This window comes from Pogona vitticeps, chromosome 3, assembly GCF_051106095.1.
Source record: "Pogona vitticeps strain Pit_001003342236 chromosome 3, PviZW2.1, whole genome shotgun sequence".
NCBI classification, from domain to species: domain Eukaryota; kingdom Metazoa; phylum Chordata; class Lepidosauria; order Squamata; family Agamidae; genus Pogona; species Pogona vitticeps.
Genome location: NC_135785.1, coordinates 241,012,351 through 241,022,665, shown reverse-complemented (window position 1 = coordinate 241,022,665; position 10,315 = coordinate 241,012,351).

Genomic DNA, 10,315 nt, shown 5'->3' with positions numbered 1-10,315 from the left:
GGGGTCCAAATTCGAATCCCAGCAGGGAAGATGGGGAATTTTACATTACATCTCTCTGTACATGTATGTGTGATTTTCATTTCGTTTAGTCGTTTAGTCGTGTCCGACTCTTCGTGACCCCATGGACCAGAGCACGCCAGGCCCTCCTGTCTTCCACTGCCTCCCGGAGTTGTGTCAGATTCATGTTGGTTGTTTTGGTGACACTGTCCATCCATCTCATCCTCTGTCGTCCCTGTTACATACAGCACTGATGTTACCTGTCTGTCATGGGTTTGGAGGGAAAGTTCCATCCTATGGGGAGTGGCAGGCGGGACATCAGGAGGAGGGGCTGTACTGTATATATAGGTGGAGCGTGTGAGAAGACGCTGGGATGTGACGAAGCAGCAGCTGGGAAGAAGAAGCTGGTGTGGGAGTCTGTGTGTCAGACAGGGTACTACTGTGTGTCAGTACCAACCTGATAGGTTCAGGTGTCTGTTGGTTAGCCAGAACTGATAGGTTCAGGGTCTGTGCTTCAAGTTAAGGGTTCTGTGTGAACCAACCTGTGTGTATGTATGAGTGAAACTAAGCCACGTTACTATATCTTATTCACCTGATCATTTTATTTTTCCCTGTGTGTGATTTAAATAAACCTTGTTCTTTATTTGTTTAAAAATCCATCCCTGGTCTGTGTGACTTCTTAAAGGGAATGGTTGGTGGCAGCTTAGTTAACGTGTGGCATATCCCAGTAGGTCTGGGTTTGTCACATTGATTGGTGTCCAGCGTGTGGGATACGACTGGTCCAGTTGTCCAGTGGTACAGCAAAGCCTTGGCAAGTGTGCCCAGAGCAAGGGGGGGTCTAGTCAGGGACAATCTGAGAGCGCGTAGGTAATCTTCTAGGTGTGCCTCACGGGGGGGTGCACTAGTAGAAGAACGTGTAACCTCAGATTGGTGGGACTAGATTAGGGAGCTCTGAGGCAGCCTGTTTTTGGCGGGAAAAAGCTGAGGCAAAACTGTAAAGTAGAAGTGATTTAGCCTGCCTGCTGAGAGGCCCAGCAGAGGGGGGTAGGCTCTAACTCGCTACAGTTGCAAGTAGTGCTGAAGGACAGCAGCAATCTATAGGGAAAGCTGGTTCTGAGGCAAAAGAGAAAAAAAAAAGTGGTCGTTTTATTTTGAGGCTTGACTTTTTAAAGCAGCTTGTTCTGGGGGGGGGGGATTATGCCCTTGACTCGAAGCCAGATGGCAGAAATGGGTGAAGTGAAAGACCCCCAGGTTGACCAAGGTTCTGAGGATGAATTTGGCTCAGTGCAAGGTGACAGCACGGGAGAACAGAACCCAGAGCTCAGAAAATTGCTCATAGCCCAACAGCATGAACTGAGGATGAGGCAATTTGAAGTGGAGGAAAGATTGGAGAGAGAAAGAAGGGAGGAAAGGCAAAGGCAATTTGAAATAGAGAGACAGAGAATTGAATTGGAATTGCAGAGAGAGAAAATGGCGTTTGAATTAAAAAAATTGGAACTGATGAACCAGAACAATAATAACAATAGGGATTCTGAGGGAGGCCAATTGTCTAAAGCTGACCTGAAGAAATTCCCTGTGTACCACAAGGGAGATTGTCCTGAGGTGTTCTTTTCCTTAGTGGAAAGAGCGTTTGTGGACTTCTCAGTGAGGGAAACTGAGAAGATGACCATCATGCGATCTTTAATCAGTGGTAGCCTGGCCGAAGTCTATGCCGAGATGCCTGAGGAACTGATGAAAGATTTTGCAGAGTTTAAAAAACTGGTGTTTGCAAGACATGGGATAAATGCGGAACAGCTGAGGCAAAGATTCAGGTCCCTCACAAAGAAACCAGAGCAGACTTTTACCCAAGTGGGGGCCCAATTGGTGAGGCTGCTTGAGAAATGGCTATCTCAGGAGGGGACAGAGACCTTTCAGCAGCTTAAAGACTTGATAGCGCTGGAACAGTTCTATTCAGTCCTGCATGGGGAACTGAAATTCCAGGTGAGGGAAAGGAAACCAAAATCTGTGGCAGAAGCCGCCGAGATTGCAGATTTTATTTCCCAAATAAGAAAGCCCTTGGGTGAGGGGAAAGCGATGGGGAAACCTAAAGAAACCTACAGCAAGTACTCTCAGGGACCAGGGAAAAGCCAGCAAGGGGGAGGGGCCCATGGTGAAGGGAAGCCCTCAGACATGAAATTAAGACCTCAGATTTTGGAGGGAAAACCAAAACAAGATGAGAAAGACTCAAAATACCCCAGAAAATGTTATTTCTGTCAGGGAAAGGGCCATCTAATCTCAGAGTGTGAGAAATTAAAGCAGCTAAAAGGAATGGTGCCTCAGGATTCGAGTGGAACCAAGCCAAAAGCTGTGTTCTGTGTCCAGAAAGAGCAAGGCTCATTGTCACTGAGGGAGCCTGTTGCCATGGCTACTCAATCTGGAACAGCTACATCTGCTGATCAGGCTGAGGAAAATGGTCCTCTTGTAGAGGTCAGGCGCTGCCTACTGGTGAGAACAGATTCTCAGTTATTTGAGACAGCAGGGGTGGACGTAGGAATACTTGGCCATCAGTATCGGGGGCTGCGGGACACTTGTTCTCAGGTGACCCTGTGCCATCCAGATATTATTCCTAGGGAATATGTGATCCCAAATGAGAGCATGAAGGTGGCAGGGATTGAGGGGCAGGTGATCTCACTGCCAGTAGCGGAGGTACCTATGAACTTTCAAGGCTGGAGGGGAGTTTGGCGGCTAGCGATTTCATCGACTCTGCCAGCAGCCGTGCTCGTGGGAAATGACCTGGCTGAACATGTGAAACGGGTGCTAGTGATTACACGTTCACAAGCCACCACGGGGACAGTTCAAGGGGGTAATGATGAGCCAGAGACGGAAGCAGAGGGGAGTTCAGAAGCTGTGGTGGAAACCTTAACCACAGACAGCAGATTTGGCCAAGAGCAAAAGGCAGACGCCACTCTCCAAAAGTGTTTTGAACAGGTGACTGACGCCCAGCTAACACCTGAAACCCCAGTGAGATTTCTGGAGAAAAAGGGGATTTTATATAGAGAGACCCTGAGGAATATCTCAAAAGGGGGAGATGGGATCAGAAGTCAGCTGGTGGTACCTGAAAAGTATCGCCCCATGATCTTACAAAGGGGGCACTCTGACATGTTTGCTGCACACTTAGGGGTGAACAAAACACAGCAGAGAATCACACAGAATTTTTACTGGCCTGACATAGGGAAGCAGATCAGGGAGTTCTGTAAACAATGTGATGTGTGTCAAAGGCAGGGGAATAGCCGCGACAGGACCAAAGCAAAGTTGTGCCCTTTGCCTGTGATTGACACTCCGTTCAAATGCATAGGGGTGGATATTGTGGGACCTTTGCCCAAGGCCACAAAGAGGGGGAACAGGTTCATTCTCACCATTGTGGACCATGCCACGAGGTACCCTGAAGCCATTCCCTTGACTAACATTGAAACTAACACAGTGGCAGATGCCTTGGTGGGGTATATGTCCAGGATGGGATTTGCCTCAGAAATAATCACAGATTTGGGCGCATCGTTCACATCAAAGCTCATGAAACGCTTATGGCAAATCTGTGGAATTAAGCACAAGGAAACCACTGCCTATCATCCTGAAAGTAATGGGTTAACTGAGAAGTTCAATGGGACTCTAATGCGCATGATTAGGGCTTACTTGGCAGAGAATCCAAACAATTGGGACCAGAAGCTGCAATCCCTTTTGTTTGCTTATCGATCAGTGCCACAAGCCAGTACCGGGTTCAGTCCATTTGAACTTTTATTTGGGAGAAGGGTGAAAGGGCCCCTTGATTTGATCAAACAAAATTGGGAGCAGATCACCCAGGATGACCCACAAGACGTTGTGACATACATAGACACCTTGATGAATGACCTAAAGAGAAATCTAGAGCTGGCAGCAGAAAACCTGCAAGCTCAGAAGGTCAGACAGAAAACATGGTATGACCACAAAGCTAGAGAGAGGCACTTTGACCCCGGGGAGGAAGTGCTTTGGCTTAGGCCCTGCAGAGAGAATAAACTGCAGCTCAAATGGGCAGGACCATATAGGGTCATTTCCAAGATGTCAGACCTGAACTACCTTATAGAGCAGGAGGAGAACCAAGCAAGGAGGGTGGTTCATGTGAATGCCCTAAAACCCTACTACAGAGGGGAACAGAGGGTTTTATTTGCGATAAAAGCAGCTGAGAGTGAGGAAGCTGAATTACCCTTCTGGGAGGGTAGAGGGGAAGTAAAATACAACCCAGAGGAGGTAAAGATCAGTCCTGCACTCACCCAAGACCAGCAGCAAGAACTAAAAATGCTGCTTAGTAAATATCAACAGGTGTTTTCCAACAAGCCGGGGATAGTGAAGGGAGTGATGCATCGGATCCACACAGGGGATGCACCCCCGCAGGCAGTATCCCCGTACCGAGTAACGGGACCCTATAGGGACAAGGTGCGGAAGGAGCTGGACGAGATGCTTAGGGAGAACATAATCGTCCCCTCTTCTAGTCCTTGGTCCTCTCCGATAGTCCTTGTGGACAAGCCTGATGGGAGCATTAGGTTTTGTGTCGATTACAGGAAATTAAACCGCGTAACCACTCCTGATGCCTACCCAATGCCCAGGCTAGACAACCTGATTGAAACCATAGGGGGTTGTCGGTTCATCTCATCATTGGACCTGGTAAAGGGATATTGGCAATTAAGAATTGATCCCAGGGATCAAGAAAAGACCGCCTTTTGCAGCCCTTTTGGTCTCTATGAGTTTCGAGTCCTGAGCTTTGGTCTCAGAAATGCACCAGCCACATTCCAAAGGCTGATGGACCAGACCTTGGCAGGGCTCAGTGACTTTACTGTGGCCTACATTGACGACATAGGGATCTTCAGTAATACCTGGGAAGATCACCTGAAACACCTGGAGTTAGTGCTGCAGAGGTTAAGTGCAGCAGGGCTAACAGTAAAGGCGAGCAAGTGTCAGCTGGGTAGCCCAGAAATAAAATACTTGGGTCACATAGTAGGGGGAGGAGTGATAAAACCCCTGGAGGCCAAGATAGAAGCAGTTCGTGATTGGCCTAGACCCAACACCAAAAAAAAAAGTCAAATCATTTCTTGGGTTGGTGGGCTACTACAGAAAGTTCATCCCGAGGTTTAGCGAGATTGCAGCTCCGCTGACCGATCTGACGAGGAAGAAGGCTGATGACCGCATCCCGTGGACCAGCGACTGTGAGGAGGCGTTCCAGAGGTTGAAGCAGGCGCTCATCAACTATCCAGTGCTGCGGGCTCCAGACTTCGACCGGGAGTTCATCATCTACACCGATGCGTCTAACAGCGGGGTAGGAGCAGTTCTGTGCCAGGAGGATGAGAATGGTGACCAGCATCCAGTGTCCTACCTGAGTAGGAAACTTCAAAAAGGTGAGAGACATTTGGCAACCGTGGAGAAGGAGTGTTTGGCCATAGTCTACGCGATCCAGAAGGCCAAGCCTTACATCTGGGGAAGACATTTTGTTCTGTGCACTGACCATTCACCACTGCAATGGTTAAAGACAATGAAAACCCACAATAGCAAACTTATGAGGTGGGCTTTAAACCTACAGGACTATGACTTTGAAGTGAAGGTGGTCAGAGGGTCAGTGAACTGTGTTGCTGACGCCTTGTCAAGAAGACCTGAAGAATGAAGACGGCGAAAGAACATGGACTATGTATACATATTGATGACAAAAAGTTAAATGTACCTGTTTTTTGAACTTGGTTTGTATGAATAAAGGTAAATTGATGTAATGTATATGGTAAATGTGTAAATGCCTAATTGCTATGGTTAACTTAGAATGTAAGTATAAGTAAGTATGGTATTATATGTATAACTGTTGTTGTGTGTTTTATCCAGGTTGTTTTTTGGGAAAAAGCACGTTAGCTTTCCCCCTACAAAACAACTTATAAAGAGGGGAGGTGTTACATACAGCACTGATGTTACCTGTCTGTCATGGGTTTGGAGGGAAAGTTCCATCCTATGGGGAGTGGCAGGCGGGACATCAGGAGGAGGGGCTGTACTGTATATATAGGTGGAGCGTGTGAGAAGACGCTGGGATGTGACGAAGCAGCAGCTGGGAAGAAGAAGCTGGTGTGGGAGTCTGTGTGTCAGACAGGGTACTACTGTGTGTCAGTACCAACCTGATAGGTTCAGGTGTCTGTTGGTTAGCCAGAACTGATAGGTTCAGGGTCTGTGCTTCAAGTTAAGGGTTCTGTGTGAACCAATCTGTGTGTATGTATGAGTGAAACTAAGCCACGTTACTATATCTTATTCACCTGATCATTTTATTTTTCCCTGTGTGTGATTTAAATAAACCTTGTTCTTTATTTGTTTAAAAATCCATCCCTGGTCTGTGTGACTTCTTAAAGGGAATGGTTGGTGGCAGCTTAGTTAACGTGTGGCAGATCCCAGTAGGTCTGGGTTTGTCACAGTCCCCTTCTCCTCTTGCCGTCACACTTTCCCAACATTAATGTCTTTTCCAGGGAGTCCTCTCTTCTCATGAGATGGCCAAAGTATTGGAGCCTCAGCTTCAGGATCTGTCCTTCCAGTGAGCACTCAGGGTTGATTTCCTTTAGAATTGATAGGTTTGTTCTCCTTGCAGTCCAGGGGACTCTCAAGAGTCTCCTCCAACACCACAACTCAAAAGCATCAATTCTTCGGTGGTCAGCTCTCTTTATGGTCCAGCTCTCACTTCCATACATCACTACAGGAAAAACCATAGCTTTGACTATTCGGACTTTTGTTGGCAAGGTGATATCTCTGCTTTTTAAGATGCTGTCAAGGTTTGTCATCGCTTTCCTCCCAAGAAGCAGGCGTCTTTTAATTTCGTGGCTGCTGTCTCCATCTGCAGTGATCATGGAGCCCAAGAAGGTAAAATCTGTCACTGCCTCCATATCTTCCCCTTCTATTTGCCAGGATGAGATGGGACCAGTGGTCATGATCTTAGTTTTTTTGATGTTGAGTTTAAGACCGTTTTTTGCACTCTCCTCTTTCACCCTCATTACAAGGTTCTTTAGTTCCTCCTCGCTTTCTGCCATCAGAGTGGTATCATCTGCATATCGGAGGTCGTTGATATTTCTTCCGGCAATCTTAATTCCGGCTTGGGTTTCTTCCAGTCCAGCCTTCTGCATGATGTACTCTGCATATAAGTTAAATAAGCAGGGAGACAATATACAGCCTTGTTGTACTCCTTTCCCAATTTTGAACCACTCAGTTGTTCCATATCCAGTTCTAACTGTTGCTTCCTGTCCCACATATAGGTTGGTACAGGGAACCACACTGTGGCTTCAGTCTACTTTGTATCCTACTCCACTCTCCTGATGGCTGCTTTTTTGAGGAGGATAAAGATTTAAGCTCACATCTCGTTTGGTCCCATCAAAATAGATGAGACCCGTCCCAAATACACAAATTAATGGATACAGCCGAGCCCTTATATAAATGAGGGGGCCATACTGTGTGTTATAACAAGCTTATTCCATGCAGATTGAAACTCTACAACCATTCTCCTGGTTCAAAGATTGCATCAGCCATAAACTCGCAACTCGAGGCACATCTCCACACACAGAATCTGTAGGGTTCTGTGTGTGGAGTAAGGCAGCAGGGGAGAGATCATCTTGCATTTTGCCTTTGGCATAAAAATGGTTGAGTTGACCTTGACATGTTATATTGGGCTAAATCCAATTGTTAGTCCCAACTAGAGTAGACCATAGAATGTATTCAGTGGTTCTGCTCTAACGTTTATCTTTAGGCTAACTGGATTGCATCTAGCATCTGCCTTTCATGGATGGAAAGGCTCTACTCACAAGGTGTGCCACTACTCAATTTTCAGATTTCTTTTCTCACATTCAGCAGGGGCCCCCAGGCTTCTGTGTAGCATTTTGAGTGGAAGGACTGCTATGGAAAGAAATGGGCAGATGTGCATGCACATTAATCCTGCTCTGACTTATTACTGCAATAAATACGTTAACCTCACAGTAAACTGTTGAGAATTTTGATTATAAATGGACTAAATATCTGGGGAGCCTGGGATGGGGTGGGGGTGACAGAGATGTTGAGAATTTTGATTATAACGTGTATTCTCATAACATTAGCACAGTAAGGAGATAATGGTTAGCAGAGATACTTATGACACTATGATACTGAGAGAGTAAAACCAATAACTTAGTCTATTTACATACATACATAGATAATAGACATTCCTCTGGCAGTATAACATGACATGAAGCAACACACAGCGTAGGAAAAAGTGATCTGATTTACAGCAGATAAAGACGTTCATTTTACACATGGCTTATGTACAGTTCTGTGACCAATCAGAAAATACATTACTTCATTTTCTGATACTCAAATTTTCATCATGTACCACAGCTGTACAACATTAAGTCTTAATCCTTGATACTTACACCTGAATACAATCAGTACAGTACAGTACAGTAAAATCAGCCATTTTACCTTTTACTATAAAACATTGATATTTAATACATTTTCATATCAAAATCTCACCATAAACATCTTAAGGAAGCAGCTTGGCTTAAGGACCAAGGTCTAAGCCCGGCTGTGATAGCAGCTCTTTTTGTTTTCTTTTCATTTTGTTTCCTTCTTTAATTTGGTTGAGGTAGACATTGAACAAGAAACAGTAGCAGGTTTAGAAAAGAATCACAGTCACAGATGGTATTTCTGTAGAGGAACATTTTGTGGCGTGCGGAGAGTCTATCCAAGATTTACGCCTTGTTCCCTTGTATGGGAATCGCTCTGCTGGGAAGTAGCTGGTCTCTGTCCTTAGGAAAGGTGGTGGGGAACTACAGTACTACACAAACCCAGGCTCTATAAGTAAGACAGTTGCCATGTTCTAGTCTAGAACTGAACAGAGATGGGAAAGTTAGTAGAAAAGGTTAATGCCTTAATTGCCGGAGAGGAAGCCCACACATCTAATTCAGTTATCTGTCAGCTGGAGGGTCAAATTTTGAACAGTTAGGTTGATGTTAGATTTAAGTGGGAGAGCTGCCACAAAGCCTTACCCTCCTCCCCACGAAAGGTTATTTCTCTCACCCAATCCATCTCTCTTTCGAGCTTCAAAAAGAAGGAAATAGCTCCATGAGTTGATGAAAACCCCTCTTTCCACCCTCCCTACTACAACCCATCTGTTGGTTTCTCTTTCTCTCCCTCCCTGCTAATGTCATCTGTTTTCTCCCTGCCCCATAAATTTAATGATTCTCAAGTGAATCTTATCAATAATCCCGGAAAGTCAAAATTAAGTTTCTTCAGACAGATGATAGGTTTGCTACTGCTGCTATTGTTTTTAAATGGTGCAAGGGCTCAACTAAACAAGGAGGGTTGGTTTGGCGTGTTTATATCATGCCCTTGGCACCATCTGCTGCTGAAATCATTGCTGTAGTTCACATAGAAAATCTTAAGTATCCCAGGGAAGTGACTAGCAAGAGTCCATACTGCACCTGAAATTGCTGTTCTCACTGTAGCACAGCCTCCCACCCTCCTAACACCATCCTCTTCCCAGTCCCTTCCCTCTATCTCTCATCTTCATCTTTCATTCATATATTACTTCAACCTTTTTCATAAAAACATTTTTTGACAGGTGACATAGCACTGACTTAAATGACAACATGTCAGCATAGCACAACACAGAACTAACTATAACCCTAAGAAAGGGAATTGGCCCTCTATTTCTTTTTCCATGGTGAATTATATGTTTCTTAGACGTCATGGTCATACACAAACAGACTGGTAACTACACAAAAACTTCAACCACCACCCATGACAAAAAAGAGGCACAATCAAAACACTGGTAGACTGTGCGAATCAGAACTGTGAAGCTCAATTTTTCAGCATGGAACTCAGCCATCTGAATTGGGCCCTACGGCAAATGGCTATTCCAAGAAAACAACACCAAACTGAAGAAGAAAAACAGCCACCCACAAATCAAGTATTTCTGCCATATATCAAAGGGGTCACAGACCGCATGGGGAAACTTAAAAAAAAAAACACACACAACCTACAAACAGTACTCAGGCCCACCACAAAAATACACAAATGTTACGGTCAGCAAAGGGCAAAATAGACCCCCTCACCACTGCAGGAGTATACTGGATACCTTGCAGTTGTAGCCAGGTACTGTATATATTGGGACCACAAAACGCAGCATCCACACCAGAATCAAAGAACATGAAAGACACTGCAGACTAAAACAACCAGAAAAATGGCAGTAGCTGAACAGGGCATTCAAAAAGGTCAATGAACTCAACCCAGCCACAAGGACCAGTGATTACTGCACACAAAAGACTAG